This window comes from Salvelinus sp. IW2-2015, unplaced genomic scaffold (assembly GCF_002910315.2).
Source record: "Salvelinus sp. IW2-2015 unplaced genomic scaffold, ASM291031v2 Un_scaffold6287, whole genome shotgun sequence".
NCBI classification, from domain to species: domain Eukaryota; kingdom Metazoa; phylum Chordata; class Actinopteri; order Salmoniformes; family Salmonidae; genus Salvelinus; species Salvelinus sp. IW2-2015.
Window position 1 is genome coordinate 16223 of NW_019947550.1, and position 4256 is coordinate 20478.

Here is a 4256-nt window from a genome sequence, read left to right on the forward strand (position 1 = left end):
AGAGAGGATGTGGAGAGGAGGATGTGGAGAGGAGGAAGTAGGAGAGGAGGGAAAGTGGAGAGAGAGGATGTGGAGAGGAGGAAGAGAGAAGAGTGGAGAGGAGGATGTGAGAGAGAGGATGGAGAGGAGATTGGAGGGAGGATGTGGAGAGGAGAAGTGGAGAGGAGGATGTGGAGAGGAAGATATGGAGAGGAACATGTGGGAGAGAGGATAGTGAGAGGAGGATGTGGAGAGGAGGATTGTGGAGAGAGGAATGGAGAGGAGGATGTGGAGAGAGGATGTTGGAGAGAGGATGGAGAGAGGGAGTGGAGAGGAGATGTGGAGAGGAAGATGTGAGAGGAAGAGTGGGATTATTTGAATGACGGACTATTGGCAGGATTTGTGTTCAATGGTGAAGGACAGCATGGTGGGTGGAGGACTGGATCTCCATTGGCAGACCACCTCTGTCTTAGTGGTGTTGGTAGACAGTTCCATCCTGCTATCAAATCAAATCAAAGTTTATTTGTCATGTGCGTCGAATACAACAGATGTAGGTAGACCTTACAGTGAAATGCTTACTTACAGGCTCTAACCAATAGTGCTAAAAAGGTGTTAGGTGAAACAATAGGTAAGTAAAGAAAAAAAATACAGTAAAAAGACAGGCTATTTACAGTAGCGAGGCTATAAAAGTAGCGAGGCTACATACAGACACAGGTAGTCAGGCTGATTGAGGTAGTATGTAGATATGGTTAAAGTGACTATGCATATATGATGAACAGAGAGTAGCAGTAGCGTAAAAGAGGGGTTGGCGGGTGGTGGGTGGCGTAACACAATGCAGATAGCCCGGTTAGCCAATGTGCGGGAGCACTGGTTGGTCGGCCCAATTGAGGTAGTATGTACATGAATGTATAGTTAAAGTGACTATGCATATATGATAAACAGAGAGTAGCAGCAGCATAAAAATAGGGTTTGGGGGGGTTGGGTGGGGACACAATGCAAATAGTCCGGGTAGCAATTTGATTACCTGTTCAGGAGTCATATGGCTTGGGGGAAAAACTGTTGAGAAGCCTTTTTGTCCTAGACGTGGCACTCCGGTATCGCTTGCCATGCGGTAGGGCCTTCCTCTGACACCGCCTGGTGTAGAGGTCCTGGATGGCAGGCGGCTTAGCCCCAGTGATGTACTGGGTCGTACGCACTACCCTCTGTAGTGCCTTGCGGTCAGAGGCCGAGCAATTGCCGTACCAGGCAGTGATGCAAGCAGTCAGGATGATCTCGATGTTGCAGCTGTAGACCCTTTTGAGGATCTTAGGACCCATGCCAAATATTTTTAGTTTCCTGAGGGGGGATAGGCTTTGTCGTGCCCTCTTCACGACTGTCTTGGTGTGTTTGGACCATTCTAGTTTGTTGTTGATGTGGACACCGAGGAACTTGAAGCTCTCAACCTGCTCCACTACAGCCCCGTCGATGAGAATGGGGGCGTGCTCGGTCCTCCTTTTCCTGTAGTCCACAATCATCTCCTTAGTCTTGGCTACGTTGAGGGATAGGTTGTTATTCTGGCACCACACGGCCAGGTCTCTGACCTCCTCCCTATAGGCTGTCTCGTCGTTGTCTGTGATCAGGCCTACCACTGTTGTGTTGTCTGCAAACTTAATGATGGTTTTGGAGTCGTGCCTGGCCATGCAGTCGTGGGTGAACAGAGAGTGCAGGAGGCGACTGAGCACGCACCCCTGTGGAGCTCCTGTCACGCGGGACTAGGTGGGTGCAGGAATCAGACGCAGAGAGAGTTCCACTGGGGTATAGTGCTCTTTACTAAAGGCACACACAAAATATATAAGCCCAACAATACAGGATGCGGACATACAACGTGACAACCCAAAAACCACAGGGTGTCAAGTGTAAGAAAGAAAATACACCTCAGCCTACAATGCACACACGTAACAAAATAATGACAATCCCGCACAAAACAAGGGCGGGTCTACCTACTAAATATAGGGAAGCTCATTAAACGAAAACAACAGAAACACAGGTGCAACTAATAAGACAAAACAAACAGACAAACGAAAAAGGGATCGGTGGCGGCTAGTAGGACGGTGACGACTGCCCGAACAGGCAGGGGAGCCAACTTCAGCGGAAGTCGTGACAGCTCCAGTGTTGAGGATCAGCGTGACAGATGTGTTGCTACCTACCCTCACCACCTGGGGGTGGCACGTCAGGAAGTCAAGGATCCAGTTGCAGAGGGAGRTGTTTAGTCCCAGGATCCTTAGCTTAGTGATGAGCTTTGAGGGTACTATGGTGCTGAACGCTGAGCTTTAGTCAATGAACAGCATTCTCACATAAGTGTTCCTTTTGTCCAGGTGGGAAAGGGCAGTGTGGAGTGCAATAGAGATTGCATCATCTGTGGATCTGTTTGGGTGGTATGCAAATTGGAGTTGGTCTAGGGCTTCTGGGATAATGGTGTTGATGTGAGCCATTACCAACCTTTCAAAGCAATTCATGGCTACGGACATGAGTGCTACGGGTCTGTAGTCATTTAGGCAGGTTGCCTTTGTGTTCTTGGTCACAGGGACTATAGTGGTCTACTTGACATGTTGGTATTGTTGGTATTGTTGGTATTGTTGGTATACATGTTGGTATTACAGACTCAATCAGGGACATGTTGAAAATGTCAGTGAAGACACCTGCCAGTTGGTCAGCACATGCCCGGAGCACACGTCCTGGTAATCCGTCTGGCCTCCCAGCCTTGTGTATGTTGACCTGTTTAAAGGTCTTACTCACATCGGCTACGGAGAGCGTGATCACACAGTCGTCCAGAACAGCTGATGCTCTCATGCATGCCTCAGTGTTGCTTGACCATACAGACAGAAACAACACATGTAGAGAGAGACAGAGAAACAGAGAAAACCAGTAATGTAGAAGAACAGAGAGAACAGAACAGTAATGTAGAGAGAGACAGAGAGAACAGACAGCCATGCTAGAGAGACAGATAGAAACAGACAGTCATGTAGAGAGACAGAGAGAACAGACAGCCATGTAGAGAGACAGAGAGAAACAGACAGCCATGTAAATAGAGAAGAGAGAACCAGACAGTCATTAGAGAGACAGAGAGAAACAGACAGTCATGTAGAGAGACAGAGAGAAACAGACAGTCATGTAGAGAGAGACAGAGAGAAACAGACAGTCATGTAAGAGAGACAGAGAGAAACAGACAGTCATTAGAGAGACGGAAGAGAAACAGACAGTCATGTAGAGAGACAGAGAGAAAACAGACAGTCATGTATAGAGACAGAGAGAAACAGACAGTCATGTAGAGAGAGACAGATGTAGAAACAGACAGTCCATTAGAGAGAGAGAGAACAGTCATGTAGAGAACAGAGAGAAACAACAGTCATGTAAGAGCCAGACAGAGAGAAACAGACAGTCATGTAGAGAGACAGAGAGAAAATACAGCATGTAAGAGAAGAGAGAGAGAGAGAACAAGACAGTTATGTAGAGAGAGCAGAGAGAAACAGACAGTCATGTAGAGAGAGACAAGAGAAAACAGACAGTCATGTAAGAAAAAGACGTCATGTAAAGAGACAGAGAGAAACAGACAGTCATTAGAGAGACAGAGAGAAACAGCGTCATTGTAGAGAGACAGAGAGAAACCGACAGTCAATGTAGAGAAGACTTGAGAAACAGACAGTCATGTAGAGAGACAGAGAGAAACAGACAGTCATGTAGAGAGAGAGAGAGAGAAACAGACAGTCATGTAGAGAGACATGAGAAGAAACGACAGTCATGTAGAGAGACAGAGGAAACAGACAGTCATGTAGAAGAGACAGAGATAACAGACAGTCATGTAGAGAGACAGAGAGAAAACAGACGTACATGTAGAGACATGAGAGAAACAGACAGTCATGTAGAGAGAGCAGAGAGAAACAGACAGTCATGTAGAGAGACAGAGAGAAACAGACAGTCATGTAGAGAGACAGAGAGAAACAACAGCCATGTAGTAGAGAGACGAGAGAAACAGACAGTCATGTAAAGAGACAGAGAGAACCAGACAGTCCATGTAGAGAACAGAGAGAACAACAGTCATGTAGAGAGACAGAGATGAAACAGAACAGTCATGTAGAGAGACAGAGAGAAAGCAGACAGCCATGTAGAGAGACCAGAGAGAAACAGACAGCCAGGGGGGGATGTAGAGAACAGGGAGAACCTGAATAACTGCCTGTCCGTCCACCCATCAAGACCCAACCCTTCACACAACCTTCAAGAGTGTTATCATTATCAGTGTC

The 4256-nt window shown here is 47.0% G+C and overlaps 1 long non-coding RNA gene across 1 annotated transcript; it reads left to right on the forward strand.

Moving 5' to 3' along the window:
* The first annotated feature begins 3239 nt into the window (after positions 1 to 3239).
* On the forward strand, positions 3240 to 3836 carry LOC139026899 (uncharacterized). Its single transcript, XR_011478846.1, has 3 exons — positions 3240 to 3299; positions 3652 to 3753; positions 3814 to 3836. It is a non-coding gene; the product is annotated as an uncharacterized lncRNA (long non-coding RNA).
* The last annotated feature ends 420 nt before the right edge of the window (positions 3837 to 4256 follow it).